The sequence below is a fragment of the Triticum aestivum genome, chromosome 1D, assembly GCF_018294505.1.
Source record: "Triticum aestivum cultivar Chinese Spring chromosome 1D, IWGSC CS RefSeq v2.1, whole genome shotgun sequence".
In the NCBI taxonomy this organism is placed as follows: domain Eukaryota; kingdom Viridiplantae; phylum Streptophyta; class Magnoliopsida; order Poales; family Poaceae; genus Triticum; species Triticum aestivum.
The window spans coordinates 121,307,894-121,325,503 of NC_057796.1; positions in this window are offsets into that span (position 1 = coordinate 121,307,894).

Here is a 17,610-nt window from a genome sequence, read left to right on the forward strand (position 1 = left end):
AGGCTTAAATTACAGGCACATTGGTGTAAGGAATGCTCGAAATATATACCTTGCGAGTCGTCAAGATGCCTGTTGATCAATAAATGTCATCCTCTGCAATATCCAGCTTTCGCTGTAGTTCGGCCACTTCCGTATTTCGGGTAGCCGCAGGAGGGGAGGCAACCTGTATTCCAAGTTAAAATCAAGGTTAGTACCTGAGCATATCTTTTTGATCCTCCGATCGCTTCCTTTGGAAGGAAATCCGAGCTTCAGGGGCTACTGCATATACAACAGGTGCGTTCAGTCAATAAAGTTCAATTGGCAAAATTACATCACAAACCTCAAAACCTCTTAGAAGGCTCGTGAAGGCCTCGTTCAATCCGCTCTTTGCGGATAGACCCTTTTCGACCAGCGTAACCATCAAGGCACGGTGCTCCTCTGAAATGGACGCTTGCCGCAGCATGTCCGTCAGCACTTCCGGCGCTCTTGGGTCTTCGGAAACCGACGCCGGAGTACGGTATTCCTTTGAAGGAAACCGCTTACTCACCTCCAGAATCATCTCTGGCTGTAAGCCGGGCAGTTCGGGGCCGTCTTTCTTGACCCCCGAACCCTGAGTTACAGAGGCACCACCTTCTGGAAACGCCTTCTTCGTTTCCGGCACTACTTGTTGATCGGGAGGAGCCCTTCAGGACGATACCTCAAGATCGTCCGCCCTGTTGGGCGAGGAGGCCGGAGAAGGCGTATCACTCTCCATCATCTCCGGAAGAAGGTCTCCCGAGGTGGAGGACGATTGAGAAATGCCAGGCATTAACCTGCGAGGATGTACGGATGATTACGTCACTAATAGGAAAAGGATGAGGTATGTTTAAAGTGTCCCAGCTTCACTTACGGTTCGGCCAGAGGTTTATCCTCATCATAACGGTCTGCGGTAACATCGCTTGCCCGGCCCAAGCTGCCCGACAATGGCGTTTTTCCTCTCTTGGAAGGCTTCCCCTCCTGACCTCCGGAAGCAACCCTCTTCTTGCCATGAAGGGCCCCCTCTACACCTTTACCCCTGGGCAAAAGGGTTTTGGTTTCCCCGAACACAGTGTCTAATTCATCCTCAGGGCGGGCATCATCTCTGGGCTCCCCGCTCTTGCCCCTCTCTGCAGACACCTGGTACGGTGTCGGAATCAGCATCCTCGTCAGCAGGGCGGGCAGAGTCTTTGGGAAGGGGCGCCGGACACCAGATTAATACCGCTTTCTTTATCCAGTCCTGTATAGGGACGGATTGTTCAGTATCTTGTCAAGAGATGCTTGAATGGAAGGTGTTTGGAGATTGAATCCTTACCAAAGTGTCCGGATGATTGCAGTCAAGGCCAACGTCTTCGGTGGTGTCTGGCCATTGCTCTCATTCCCTGAAATATAATTTGCACGTTCCTTCATGCGTAGTGCCGAAGAAGTGCTGAAGAGTCCGCCGCCCTTCTGGATTAAACTCCCACATATGGAGAGGCCGCCGCTAACATGGCAGGGTCCGGCGGACTCGCATTACTTGAACGACGTTCACAAGATCCATCCCCTTCTCGGTAAGGCTTCGGATGCGACTTTGTAGAGTCTGCACGTCATTGACGGATCCCCAGTCTAAAACCTTATTGATCCATGAAGCATGCTAAATTGGAGGGCCGGGCCGGAACGCAGGCGTAGCCGCCCACTTGGAGCCCCGCGGCTCGTTGATATAAAACCACCCTTGCTGCCATAGGTCTGAAGACTTGGCGAAAGATCCTTCAAACCAAACCGCGCTGGCAAGCTTACCTATTATGACGCTGCCACACTCTGCCTCCTCCTCCTCTGCCACCTTCGACCTCACGTCAAAGGTCTTGAGCCACAAACCAAAGTGCGGAGGAGTCCGGAGGAAGGCCTCACACGTGATGATAAATGTCGAGATGAGGAGAATAGAGTCCGGGGCCAGATCGTGAAAATTGAGCCCATAGTAGAACATGAGCCCCCGGACGAAGGGGTTGGGCGTGAACCCTAACCCGTGGAGGAAGTGGGACACAAATACTACCCTCTCGCCGGATTTGGGGGTAGGAATAACCTGCCCCTGTGGAGGAAGCCGATGAAGGATTTTCGGGGTCAGATACCTCGCTGCGTGGTACTTCGCAATATCCTCCTCTGTGACAGAAGAAGCCACCCACCGGCCTTGACGGCTGGATCCGGACACGATTAGGGATGGTGGCGATTGGAACCCGAGAGTCGGAACTCGGGGTGGCTGGGGTTGAGGAAGGAGCAAGCACAAAGAAAGAAGCCGAGTCTGGGTCCCTATATAAAGAGCCCAAATACTGAGCGTCTCCACCTGGGTCTCGAAACTTACCTATCCCCAAAGAGTAGTACCCGGGGGACGGTTGGGTTACCCACGCCTGCATTAATGAAAATCCCATAAATAAGGGAACACGATCTCTGCCTTGACAAGACGTGCCGGTGAAACCGCATCCCGAGACGTGGGGCGACGTGCTAGCCAACGGTTGGAAATAGTAACCGGGCAGGCATGATATGATGTCATAAACAGTTGTCAGCAAAATTGTACTCGTGGAATATTGTATTCTCTGCAATTATATACACAGGTCCGGATATACTTACTATATCCGAAGAATATTCTGGAGTTTGGAAGGAGGGAACCCGCCTTGCAATGCCGAAAACAATCTGCGCGCCGGACTCTTCGTCATTGAAGCCAGGTTCAGGGGCTACTGAGGGAGTCCTGGACTAAGGGGTCCTCGGGCGTTCGGCCTGTTATTCATTGGGCCGGACTGATGGGCTGTGAAGACATGAAGACCGAAGACTGGACCCGTGTCCGGATTGGACTCTCCTTGGCGTGAAAGGCAAGCTTGGCAACCGACTATGAAGATTCCTTCTTATGTAACTGACCCCATGTAACCCTAGATCTCTCCGGTATCTATATAAGCCGGAGAGCGTAGTCCGGATAGAGATATACTCATTACCATATTCACATAGGCTAGACTTCTAGGGTTTAGCCATTACGATCTCGTGGTAGATCAACTCTTGTAACACTCATATTCATCAGGATCAATCAAGCAGGAAGTAGGGTATTACCTCCATAGAGAGGGCCCGAACCTGGGTAAACATCGTGTCCCCCGTCTCCTGTTACCATCGATCCTAGACGCACAGTTCGGGACCCCCTACCCGAGATCCGCCGGTTTTGACACCGACACCGTGCCCATCTCCTCTCTATCCTTTGTATGCACACCTTGCGCTGATTTTTGTCCTCTTTGCCAAACTTGGCCTCATCAGGAGTGCAATAATCCTTGTATATGTCATCAGGAATCTCGAAAGCAGTATTGACCTCAGGCCTCTTTCCTCCTTTCTGTGGCTTCTTATCGTCATCCATTTTCTTCAGCTGAGGAAATTGAGCAATGGAATTCTCTGAAGAGGTGTGCAACTTTTCTTCAAGGAACGTTGCAAATGAGTTAAATTGATGAGAAACTAGTGATTCAGCAGCAGACGTGTGTAGCTGTGAACAGAGTATAGTTGCGAGGAATTTGGAGAGGCCATATGCGTTCTCAGAAGGTTTTGCAATAAGAACAAGTTTGAGGAATTTGACCAGATGAGTCTTGAAGAATTTCACTAAGCGTTCTTTGACTTAGGTTCCAGAGTTGTACAGATTGAAAAATCCACACAATTGAGGAATCTTGAAGAAAAACGTTGCTTAGGGAAACAGATCAAGAACAGATGTTATGTGAGGTGTTTAGTGTGTGAAGATTTCAAGAATAAACACCTTTTGAATATTTTGTAGAAAATATTTGAATCAAAGAGGGCAGTAAAAGTAACTTTTAATTACCCTGAACGAAGAACACGACGAACTGGGAAGTGTAGGTGTGAAGCTTGTCTGTTCAGATCTTCCACGCCCTAACTTGGCAGAGGAAGACAGCTACGGCGGTGGCGGAGTGAAGAAATCCGTAGCCGGCGCGAGTACGATGGCGACAAGGTCGAGGCAGTGAAGCTCTTCCTCACCGGTGATGATGAAGTAGCGGCGGCGCTAGGTTTTGGGAAGCTCGAGCAGGAAAGAGGTCGAGCGGAGTAAAAACAAAGTGAGGAAGGGGAGGGGTATTTATAGCCGAGGTGAAAAACCACTCGTCCGAAGAAATTGGACGAACGTGCCCCTGACCCTTCTCATTTGCTTGACATGTGTCACCCACATACTGAGAGGTGGCGATCGTGTGAGATCGTGGGTGAATAGATAAGTATTATCGTGGAATGTGGAACAGTTTGAGCGGCAAACGCCAAAAATTCAGATAAGATAAGTTTTAAAGTTCCGTTCGCAAATTCTTCAGCTGACAAGGACATAGTGAATATTTTGAACGAGTTTCAAATAGAACGCACATGAAGAATTTGTGAATAGACTGGGTTGAGTTTAGCATAGAGGGGGAAGGGTCCGATCACATTCACTTAGTAGAAAAGGCAACTTGAAGAAATAGCAATAAGTGAATGCTGTAGAGGACATAAACTCACATATATATATAGCCAATGAAGAAACACGACGGAGGTGGTGAAGACATTCCAAAGTTGAAGAATATGAACAACTGAGGAAATTCAAAACTAAGGAAAAACTCAAATTGAAGATTTTCAACTTTTGGTGGTGGCGTGACCCACCGTATAAGAATGTTGATTTCAGACATCGCGTACAATTGTCGTAGGGTTCTGAGAATCAAATTCTTCGTTAATTTCTTCACACTTAGAGTGTTAGTCTTCATTGATTGAAGAAAAACGTTTCTTCATGTGTTGCACATCTAAGTCATCAATTTTGCATAAGTGTTAGGATAGTGTCCTTTTCAAAGAACATTCGAAGATTCTAGGATATTTAACTCACACCTCAACTTGCTAAATCTCTTCTCATCCAAGGGCTTTGTGAAGATATCGGCTAGCTGTTCTTCAGTCCGTACATGCTCAATAGAGATGTCGCCCTTCCACACACGATGACGAAGAAAATGATGACGAATCTGAATGTGCTTTGTCTTCGAGTGCTAAACTGGGTTGTGAGCAATCTTGATTGCACTCTCATTGTCACAGTAGAGAGGAACATTCTTCATGTTGACGCCGTAGTCCTTGAGAGTTTGCTGCAACCACAGCAATTGAGCACAGCAAGAACCATCAGCAATGTACTCAGTTTCAGCAGTAGACAGTGATACACAGTTCTGTTTCTTCGAGGACGAACAGACCAAAGATCGTCCGAGGAAATGGCATGTGCCTGATGTTGACTTGCGGTCCACACGATCACCAGCATAGTCAGAGTCTGAATATCCAATGAGATCGAAAGCCGAGCCCTTGGGGTACCATAATCCAAGTGTTGGTGTGTGAGCTAGATATCGAAGAATGTGTTTCACAGCCTTATGGTGTGATTCCTTCGGTGTAGCTTGAAATCGGGCACACATGCAAACACTAAGCATAATATCTGGCCTAGATGCACATAAATACAATAAAGAGCCAATCATGGAGCGTTATACCTTTTGATCGAAGTCAATACCATTTTCATCAGTGCATAGATGGCCATTTGTGGGCATAGGAATTTTGACCCCTTTGCAATCTTGCATGCCAAATTTCCTCAGTACATCCTTGACGTATTTCTCCTGAGATATGAATATGCCATTGCACTATTGACGAATTTGAAGACCAAAGAAGAATTTCATTCTCCCATCATGGACATTTGATATTCTTCACTCATCATATAGGTAAATTCATCACTGTAACGTTGGTCAGTACAGCCAAATATGATATCATCATCATAAATTTGGCACACAAACAATTCACCATCATCAGATTTAACGAAAAGAGTTGGGTCAAGTGAACCGGGTTTGAAGCCTTTCTTCATGAGGAAATCCTTCAAAGTATCATACCACACCCGAGGGGCCTGCTTGAGGCGATAGAGGGCCTTATTGAGTCTGAAGACTTTGTCGAGATGCTTTGGATCTTCGAAACCTGGGGGTTGAGCAACATATACTTTTTCCTCATGCTTACCATTGAGGAATGCACTTTTCACATTCATTTGATATAAAGTGATATCATGATGGTTAGCATAAGCAAGTAATATGTGAATAGCCTCAAGTCTAGCTACAGGTGCAAAAGTTTCATCGAAACCAATTTCTTCAACCTGTGTGTAGCCTTGAGCTACAAGCCGTGCCTTATTCCTCAACACAAGGCCATTTTCATCTTTCTTGTTGCGGTAGATCCACTTTGTGCCAATGATATTGTGCTTGCGAGGATCTGGACGTTTGACCAGTTCCCAGACGTTGTTGAGCTCAACCGGATGTAATTCTTCTTGCATAGCTTGAATCCACTCAGGCTCCAGAAATGCTTCATCTACCTTAGTGGGCTCTATGATAGAGACGAAAGCAAAGTGCACACAAAAGTTAGACAAATGTGAAGCTTTTGAGCGTGTGAGAGGACCTGGAATGTTGATGTCGCTGATGATTTTCTCAATCTGCACTTCGTTTGCAACGCGAGGATGAGTGGGTTGTCATCGAGGAATTTGATCAGCATTTTCTTCAGCACCATTTTCTTAAGGTGCATCAGCATGACGTTCTTCACGTTCTGGAATGATTACTTCAACAGATTCTTCGATAGGAATGACATCCTCAGTAGCCTTGAACTTGATAGGTTCCTCAGGTGATTGTTCATCTAACACAGAAATTAGGTGCTCTCTTTGCGAGCCATTAGTTTCATCGAACCGCACATCTACAGTTTCAAAAACTTTGTGGAGAACGTTGTTGAAGACTCTGTAGGTGTGCGAGTCCTTTCCGTAACCAAGCATAAAACCCTCATGTGCTTTCGGTGCAAATTTTGAACTATGATGAGGATCTCTAATCCAACATCTAGCACCGAAGACTTTGAAATAACTCACATTGGGTTTCTTGTCAGTGAGGAGTTCATAAGCAGTCTTCTTGAAGAATTTGTGAAGATATACCTGGTTGATGATGTGGCACGCAGTATCAATTGCCTCAATCCAAAAATGATGAGGTGTCTTGTATTCATCAAGCATAGTGCGAGCCATCTCAACAAGAGTCATGTTCTTGCGCTCCACAACACCATTCTGCTGAGGAGTATAAGGAGCAGATAACTCATGAGTAATACCAAGTTCATCAAGATAGTCATCAAGACCAGAATTCTTGAACTCGGTTCCATTCTCACTTCTGATGTGCTTAATCTTCACACCAAAGTTGGTTGAAGCCCTCGAGGAAAATCGTTTGAAGACTTCCTGCACCTCATGTTTGTAAGTGACAATATGCACCCATGTGTAACGAGAGTAATCATCAAAAATAACAAAGCCATATAGAGATGCATCATTTGTAACTGCAGAATAATGATTAGAACCAAAGAGATCCATATGAAGCAATTCAAATGGTCGAGTAGTAGTCATGATAGTCTTCACTGGATGCTTGGCCTTGGTCATCTTTCCAGCTTCACAGGCTCCGCATCAGTGATCCTTGAGGAATTTGACATTCTCAATGCCAATGACATGCTTCTTCTTCACGAGCGTGTGAAAATTCCTCATGCCGGCATGACCAAGTCATCGATGCCATAGCCAGCCTTCTGATGCTTTTTCAAGTAGACATACAGCTGGTTGAGGTCCTGTAGAGAAATCAACAATATACAGATCTCCTCTCCTAAAGCTTTCGAAGAGTATGGAATTGTCAGCTTCCATGATCACAACACAACGATACTTGCCAAAGATAACGACCATATCAAGATCACAAAGCATTGAGACAGACATGAGGTTGTATCCTAAGGACTCGATAAGCACGACTTTGTCCATGTGTCGATCCTTTGTGATCGCAACCTTACCTAGACCCAATACCTGACTTTTGCCTTTGTCAGCGAAGATGATATGCTTCAGATGTGATGGATATAAGGGAACATCCATCAATAGATTCTTGTCACCATTCATGTGATTTGTATATCCACTATCGTGGACCCACTCATTGGCTTTGGGTTGATCATCCTGCAGATGAATTAGTGCAGCTTACGAACTCATATACTTCATCAGTGAAGAATATGATATCAAATTCATCAGATCAATTTCATCAAGCAATAGAACAGATAAAACAGTATGAGGATGTGAGAAATGAGGATTCATTTCTTCATGATTAGCCCGCGTCCTTTCAGGCAATTTCAGGTCTCCAGCAAATTCTTCAGACGTTTAAGTTCGTCTGGAGACCCGACCCTGCATAAGAGATTAGTTCTTTTTCTTCACCACCCACATCTGAATGGGTGGCAAAGAGTTTATCACTCTGCGAGCTCCATACAAGAAAGGTGGCATAGAAGCCAGTCCACTTCGTTTCACATAAGAGGAGTTAGGATAAGCATATGAATAAGCAGAGAAATTCTTCGAGGACTTATGAACATAATGGTTAGAAGAATAATGCTCATATTCATAGCCCTTAAATCTTCCCTGTGAAACAGAAGGGTTAGCCCCATGATGTTCATATGAGGACTTTGATCCTTTTGAGGAATTTGATCCACGTGAGGATTTGGATCCATATGAAGAATTTGATCTGGGCTTCCTATTCTTCACAGGTGGTGTCATGAGGACATTCACCTGAAGATTTTCAAGGTACCTTTTGGGAACCCAGATTTTCTTCATAGGGGAACCGTTCCTGCAGTTAGTGCCAACATATCTAGCAAATACTTCACCATTCTGATTTTTGAACAGTTTATAGTTTGAGTCAAATGACTCATCAGCAGAATGAGGAGATTCACATGTAAAGCTAGATAGAGTAGATGGATCTACTGGAGGTCCCTTTGCAGCAACCCATGAGGTTTTGGGATACTGCTCAGGCTTCCACTAAGTCCCATCAGCGTTAAGTTTCCTCTCAAAGGCAATTCCCTCTTTCCTAGGGTTCCTGTTGAGGATCTGCTTTTTAAGCACATCACAAAGAGCCTGATGCCCTTTGAGGCTTTTGTACATGCCTGTCATGTACAATTCCTTCAGCCATGCATCATCAGTGATACTAGCATTGTCCTCAGATGAGGAATTAGTGATAGCAGAGACAGGTGAAGGATTTGTAACATTAGAAGCATTTGAACATCCAGGTGAAGAATTAGCAGAATCACATTCAATGCACTTCAAACATGCAGGAACAAATTCTTCCTGAGTAGCGCTGATATGTTGAGCAAGTAATGAATCGCGCTCCTTCTGAAGATCATCATAACTCACTCTTAGCTTTTCAAGGTCTTGCTTTCTTTGAAGAAATTCATAAGAAAGCTTCTCATGATCAGATAAGGGAGTGTTATGATGACCTTGAAGGTTGTCAAACCTAGACTGAAGTCTCTGAAGATTTTCAGTCAAGGTTTTAGTGCGATCCATTTCTTCACCCAACATATCATCACTTTTGTCTAGCATGTTTTGAACTTTTTCAAAAGTCTTTTGTTGTTTCACAGCAATCTTAGAAAGTTTAGAATAGCTAGGCTTGAGGTTTTCATCAGATTCATCCTCACTTGATTCAGAGGAGGGGTATTTGAGTACCTTGGCACCTTTTGCCATGAAGCAATAGGTGGGAGCGTAGTCATCATTGCCTTCATCAGCCTTGTTGGTGAAGCCATTTTCTTCAGAGTTGAAGATGGACTTGCTGACGAATGCAGTAGCGAGATCTAGGCTCGCCACACCAGACTCGGACTCCTCAGATGCCTCCTCTTCCTCATGTTCCTCAGATTCAGCCTCAGAGTCCATTTCCTTGCCAATGAATGCCTGAGCCTTCTTGGACATGCTCTTCTTGTGAGATGAAGACTTTGAAGATTTCTTCTTTGAGTCATCAGAACTGTAATCCTTGTATTTCTTCTTCTTTGATTCCTTTTCCCACTGAGGACAGTCTTGAATGTAGTGACTGGGGTTCTTGCATTTGTGGCATAACCTCTTCTTGTAGTCACTGGATGAGGAATCATTGCTCCTTGAGGATTTTCCAAAGCGAGCATGTCTTGAGAACTTCTGGAATTTCTTCATGAGCAGTGCTAGCTCCCGGCTCAGTTCTTTAGGATCACCAAGGCTACTACCAGAATCTTCACCTTCAGATTCAGAAACTGCCTTGGCCTTCAGGGCACGTGATCTGACATAGCTCGAACCATAGAGATCTCTCTTCTCAGCAAGCTGGAACAAATGAGTGTTTAGCCTCTCGAGGATATCAGCGGGATCAAGTGACTTGTAATCTCCATGTTCTTGTATCATCAGTGCCAGAGTATCAAATGAGGAATCAAGCGATCTCAGCAATTTCTTCACCACCTCATGGTCGGTGATGTCAGTGGCACCACATGCTTGAAGCTCATTTGAGATGTCAGTGAGGCGATCGAAGGTTTGTTGAACATTTTCATTGTCGAATCTTTGGAAGCGGTTGAAGAGATTGCAAAGAACGTCAACTCGAGAGTCACGTTGTGTTGAGACTCGTTCATTGACTTTGGACAGCCTATCCCAGATAAGCTTAGCAGTTTCCAAAGCACTCACTCTTCCATACTGCCCTTAGCTCAGGTGGCCACATATGATGTTCTTCGCTTGAGAATCGAGTTGTTTGAATCTCTTCACATCAGCAGCATTCACAGAAGGTGTGACAGAGGGAACACCATTTTCCACAACATACCAGAGATCGTTATCAATTGCCTCAAGATGTATTCGCATCTTATTCTTCCAGTAGGCGTAGTCTGTCCCATCGAAGGTAGGACACCCAGCAGAGACCTTGATCATACATGCGGTCGACATAACTAAAACTCCAGGCGGTTAAACCAAAATCACACAGAACAAGGGAGTACCTTGCTCTGATACCAATTGAAAGTGCGTTACATCGACTAGAGGGGGGTGAATAGGCAATTTTTATGAATTCTTCACTGAGGAAATTGCGGGTGAGGAAATTCCTAAGCGAAGAACTACTTGCAGCGGAATAAGTACTCAGATGTAAACATAACAGAGCACAAGCATGGTCATCATGATGAAATGAAGACAAGCATAGAGGACAGAAAGCGTAAACACAGGATAACACAGGATGAAGACAAATAGACTGAAGAAATTGAACTAAGGAAATTGAGAAATTCTTCAGTCAAAGTCTTCGAACAGATATGAATAGGCACACAACACAGTAATGAGGAAATGAAAGAGTTGGGGAAATAGAACTAGTAAGCTTGGTGAAGACAATGATTTGGTAGACCATTTCCAACTGCTGTGTCAGTTGTATGTCTGGTTGGAGCGGCTAGGTATTTAAACCTGAGGACACACAGTCCCGGACACACAGTCTTCACCGTATTCTCCTTGAGCTAAGGTCACACAGACCTCGCCCAATCACTCGTGGTAAGTCTTCAGGTGACTTCCAAACCTTCACAAACTCGGTCACTTGGCGATCCACAATTTCATCTTGGATGCTCAGACCATGATGCCTAACCGTCTGGAAGAAGCACAGTCTTCAAAGGTAACAAGCGTCGGATCCACGCGAGATCAATCTCTTCAGTGATGCTCAATCAATTTGGGTTTGTAGGTGTTTGGGTTTTCCTTACTTGATGATTTTCGCTCAAAGTCCTCGGAGGATGGGATGCTCTCAAATGACAAGTGTCAGTTTCTCTCGGAGAAGCCAGCCAGCTAATGGTTGTAGGGGGCGGCTATTTATAGCCTAGAGAGTAGCCCGACATGATAAGACATAAATTCCCTTCAATGATATGACCGTTAGGTGGGTAGATATTTTGGGACAGCTGGCGCATAGCACAGCAACGGTCGGAATTTTGAGTATCAATTTCCTCAGGGCTATCATGTTCCTCACTATGTAGGCAATTCGCACTGGCGAATTCCTAACTCCTCAGTCAAAACAAATTCCTTAGCGACCAGAAGAACTTCGTAACTGTCACTGAAGAAATTGAATGAACTGTATGAGATTTCCAATGGCTTCACTCGAAGGGATTGGTAGGTATAGGATTTTGAGTTGAGCATCACATGGAAATTATTCCTTAGTATTTCCTCGACCCCCTTTAACAGTATGGTGTTTCCTATGACTCAAGAAAGAGAAAATGAAACTATGAAAACAAAAGTCTTCACGCTTCATGTTACTCAAATGAGTGCCAAGTCTTCAAGGTCACACCAATTTCTTCACTTTCAAAGTCTTTAGAAAGTCTTCAGAAAACCAAAATCTTCAGTCGAAGATATTCATTTTTAGAGGTCGACTTTCTCTGTAAATATCAAATTCCTTATAGACTTATAGACCTGTGTACACTCACAAACTCATTAGTCCCTTAACCTATAAGTCTTCAATACACCAAAATCACTAAAGGGCACTAGATGCACTTACAGCGGCCGCTCGAACTGTTGAGCGGACTCGAAATAGAACAAGGGTGTTGCCAATAGCGGGACGGTCCCATCGTGCAGTTTTTCATACAAAGAGCGGGATCTTTCGAGGAAAATAACTTTACAAACAAGGGAATTACTCAAATTTTTGTGCGACTTAGCTTTTCCGTCACCACGCGGGTGGCTGTCGCGGCTGCAGATGATACTGCCTCGCCTGGCTGATAGCACCAGAGCATGGCTGATCGATGCTGCCTTCTTCCTTGAAGCCATTATGATGACATAACCAACGTGCTCGCTTCTAGACCAGATTTCCACAGCTACGAGCCCCCTACCTGGCGCGCCAAAGATGTCAGGGGAAACGACACATATGGGATCACGAGGATCCCTTCCGCGGTTGGCGGGTGCGAGGTTGTGCAAAGAGCGGGTCTAGTAGTTAGCACGAGGCGATTTTACCTAGGTTCGGGCCACGAAGATGCGTAATACCCTAGTCCTGCTTTGGTGTGTATTTGAGCATTCTTGAGTTCTTGAACTAGCTATGCTGCGTGCATAGTCGAAAAAGTCCAAATCCTTCCTCAGTACGCCTCGGGCCTCCTTTCATAGGGAAAAGGGGTTGCCACAGTGGCACACAGGAGGTGGAAAGTATGTACAGTGTTCAAGCTTATCACCTGACACCACAAGACAAAACGCATTAAATGCGCTACTTAGGTGTCCTCTTGCTTTATCGGGGACGGCAATGGAGCCCGTCCCGTCCGTCGCCACTTCGCCTTGCTCCGACACGCGTCCAGGCCAACGAGGCATGCAGCGCCATGTAGGCTGGCAAGCTGCTGAGCTGGTGTGGTGGCAGGGTCTTCACGAAGATCAGCATGCCACCACGCAGGTGCTTGACTAGTTGGCTTAGGAGCCACATACTGCCACGTGGGTACTTGCTTAGTTGGTGGGTCGGCCGCCGAGCTGGGGCGGCAAGGCCTTGCCGCGGTCCAGCTGATATTCCCGGCAAGGCTCTTGCTGGGGCCTTGCGGGCGCCCTCGGCAAGAGTCTTCCTGGGGCCTCGTGGGTATCTTCGGCAGGAGCCTTGCCGGGGCCTCGTGGGCATCCTCGGCAAGGAGCCTCGCTGTTGTCTTGTTTTCTGGTTCTTATGTAAGCCTCGCAGGCCCTTTGTCTTCACAAAGAACTGCATGTCGCTACGCAGACCCCTCTCGAGCCTTGTTCCAATGTTTGTCGATGGTGTCGGAACTCTCAGGCTCAAGGGTGGTGGCCTTGCTGGTGTTGGATGAGTTGCGCCAGCAAGGCTCTTGCCGGGGCTGCGTAGGCCGCCCCGGCAAGGGTCTTGCCGGGGAGGCCCATCTTGTTGCCTCGCCCTTCTGCACCCCTAGTCGGAGCGCTGCTCCAGTGGTCTTGTACTTTTGCTTCCTTCCTCTGCCCCACTAAGTGTGCCGTAGGTGCGGCTCTGACTGCCCGTGCACAAGTAAAGGGGTACAAAAGAAGGGCCCCTACTTTTGTACAACGATAGGAGCCGCGGGCCTGGGCCACACATAAGCGCGACGCATTGTTGGGCTAGGCCCAGAATGGTGCGTGGGCACGCAGGGCTATATTTTTATTCACCACACGATATGAGTTTTGCTTGGAGCGTTGTGTATTATATGAGTATTTACTTTGTTTGCCTTTTAGTTTTCCACAATCATATTCGCTGAACATACCTTTTTGAGAGGGACACACATTATTCGTGATTTTTCAGAATACTCTATGTGCTTCACTTATATCTTTTGAGCTAGGCAGTTGCTCTAGTACTTAACTTATAGCTTTTACAACACGGCGGTGGTTATATTTTAAAGAAATAGTTGCACTCTCATGCTTCACTTATATCATTTTGAGATTTTGATAATAGTAATGGCAATATGCACAAGTTATGAAATTGGTCCTAATATGATAGGTATCCAAGAGGGATATAATAAAAACTTTCATGTAGATCACTAAATATGATAAGTTTGATTCCTTGCAATAGTTTTGCGATATAAAGATGGTAATATGTGGGAGGTACTAGTGAATTATTGTGGTTTAGTAAGAATATTGGTGTTAAGGTTTGTGATTCCCAAAGCATGCACGTGTAGTCTCTCGTTATGCTAAGAAGTTGGAGCACAATTTATTATTTAGTATCTTCCTTTGCGTGAAGGTCGGTGATGCGGCTTGAACTACGCCGGTATTTCCCCAAAGAGGAAGGGATGATGCAGCACAGATACGGTAGGTATTTCCCTCAGTGATGAGACCAAGGTTATCGAACCAGTAGGAGAACCACGCAACACCACGTAAACAGCTCCTGCGCACAAAGAACAAATACATGCAAACCGACGTAAGAGAGGGGTTGTCAATCCCTCACGGGTAAAAAGATAGGTAAAATTGTAGTAGATTGGATAAATAGATCTCGCAGGAACGCGAGATAAATTTAAAAAAATTGCAGCAAGGTATTTTTGTATTTTTGGATTAAAGATCTGAAAATAAAAGCAAACAAAAATAGATCGCGAAGGCAAATATAATAAAGAAGAGACCCGAGGGCCGTAGATTTCACTAGTGGTTTCTCTCGAGAAAAATAGCATAAAGTGGGTAAACATATTACTGTTGGGCAATTCATAGAACTTCAAATAATCATGACGATATCCAGGCAATGATCATTATATAGGCATCACGTCCACGATTAGTAGACCGACTCCTGCCTGCATCTACTACTATTACTCCACACATCAATCGCTATCCAGCATGCATCTAGTGTATTAAGTTCATGGATAAATGGAGTAATGCAATAAGAACGATGACATGATGTAGAAAAGATCTATTTATGTAGAAATAAACCCCATCTTGTTATCCTTAATTGCAACGATACATACGTGTCGGTTCCCCTTCTGTCACTGGGATCAAGCACCGTAAGATCGAACCCATCACAAAGCACCTCTTCCCATGGCAAGAAAAATTGATCTAGTTGGCTTAACAAAACCAAAGATTTGAAGAAGAAATATGAGGCTATAAGTAATCATGCATATAAGAGATCAAAAGACTCAAATAACTTTCATGGATAAAAACATAGATCTGATCATAAACTCGAAGTTCAACGGATCCCAACAAACACACCGCAAAAAGAGTTACATCAAATAGATCTCCAAGGGACCATTGTATTGAGAATCAAAAGAGAGAGAGGAATCCTTCTAGCTACTAACTACGGACCCGTAGGTCTACAATGAACTACTCACGCATCATCAGAGAGGCACCAATGAGGATGATGAACCCCTCCGGGATGGTGTCTAGATTGGATCTAGTGGTTCTGGAACTTGCGACGACTGGAATTAATTTTCGTCGACTCCCCTAGGGTTTCTGGAATATTTTGGTATTTATAGAGCAAAGAGACGGTGCGGGAGGCCACCGAGGTGGGCATAACCCACCTGGGCGTCCCTGGGGGCCCAGGCGCACCCTGGTGTGTTGTGCCCCCCTCGGGGCACCCCCCAGGTGCTTCTCTGGCCCATCTGGTGTCTTCTGGTCCAAAAAAATCCACAAAAAGTTCCACTGGATTTGGACTCCGTTGGATATTGATTTCCTGTGATGTAAAAAACAAGCAGAAAATAGCAACTGGCACTTGGCACTATGTCAATAGAATAGTTCCAAAAAATGATATAAAGTTGCTATAAAATGATTGTAAAACATCCAAGAATGATAATACAACAGCATGGAACAATAAAAAATTATAGATACGTTGGAGACGTATCAGTTGGGGCGCGCGATGGTTAATGATGACCCACAAGTAGGGGATAGATTGTATCTCTTTCTGATAAGTAAGAGTGTCTAACCCAACGAGGAGCAGAAGGAAATGACAAGTAGTGTTCAGTAAGGTAATATCTGCAAGTGATGAAATTGTAAGTAATGGAGTAGTTCGATAGCAAGATAATTTGTAACGAGCAAGTAACGATAGTAGTAGCAAAAGTGCAGCAAGGTAGCCCAATCCTTTTGAGGCAAAGGATCGTCCAAAATGGTCTCTTATGATAAGAAAAGTATTCTTGAGGGTAGACGGGAATTTCATCTAGTCCCTTTCATCATGTTGGTTCGATTTGTGTTCGCTACTTTGATAATTTGATATGTGGGTGGACCGGTGCTTTGGTGATGTTCTTACTTGAACAAACCTCCTACTTATGATTAACCCTCCCGCAAGCATCCGCAACTACGAGAAAAGTATTAAGAATAAATTCTAACCATAGAATTAAACTTTTGGATCCAATCGGCCCCTTACGGAATAGCGCATAAATTGGTGTTTAAGCTTCTGTCACTCTCGCAACCCATCATCTAATTGCTACTCCACAATGCATTCCCTTAGGCACAAATATGGTGAAGTGTCATGTAGTCGACGTTCACATGACACCAGTAACGGAATAACAACATACATACTATCAAAATATCGAACACATATCAAGTTCACATGATTACTTGCAACATGATTTCTCCCATGACCTCAAGAACAAAACTAATTACTCACAAATGATAAACATGCTCATGATCAGAGGGGTATTAAATAGCATAATGGATCTGAACATATAATCTTCCACCAAATAAAACATATAGTAATCAACTACAAGATGTAATCAACACTACTAGTCACCCACAAGCACCAATCTATAGTTCCGGTAAGAAGATTGGACACAAGAGATGAACTAGGGTTTGAGATGAGATGGTGTTGTTGAAGATGTTGCTGGAGATTGCCCTCCCCAAGATGGGAGGGTCGTTGGTGATGATGATGACGATGATTTCCCCCTCCCGGAGGGAGGTTCCCCCGACGGAATCGCTCCGCGGGACGGCAAAAGTGCTCCTGCTCAAGTTTTGCCTCGAGACGACGGCGCTCCGTCCCGAAAGTCCTCTCCTTATTTTTTCTAGGTCAAAATGACTTATATACCAGAAGATGGGCACCGGAGGTCGGCCTGGGTGAGCACAACCCACCAGGGCGCGCCTAGGCCCCTTGGTGTGCCCAGGTGGGTTGTGCCCACCTGGTGGGCCCCCTCTGGTAGTTACTTGCTCATATAATTCTTAAATATTCCATAAAAAATCTCCGTGAAGTTTCAGCTTGTTTGGAGTTGTGCAGAATAGGTGGCCTGATGTAGCTTTTCCAGGTTGAGATTTCCAGCTACCAGAATTCTCCCTCTTGGTGTATACCTTGCAAATTATGAGAGAAAAGGCATTAGAATTACTCCAAAAAGCATTACTATGGATAAGACATTATAAATAACAGTACGAAAATATGATGCAAAATGGACGTATCAACTCCCCCAAGCTTAGACCTTTCTTGTCCTCAAGCGAAAACCGAAATC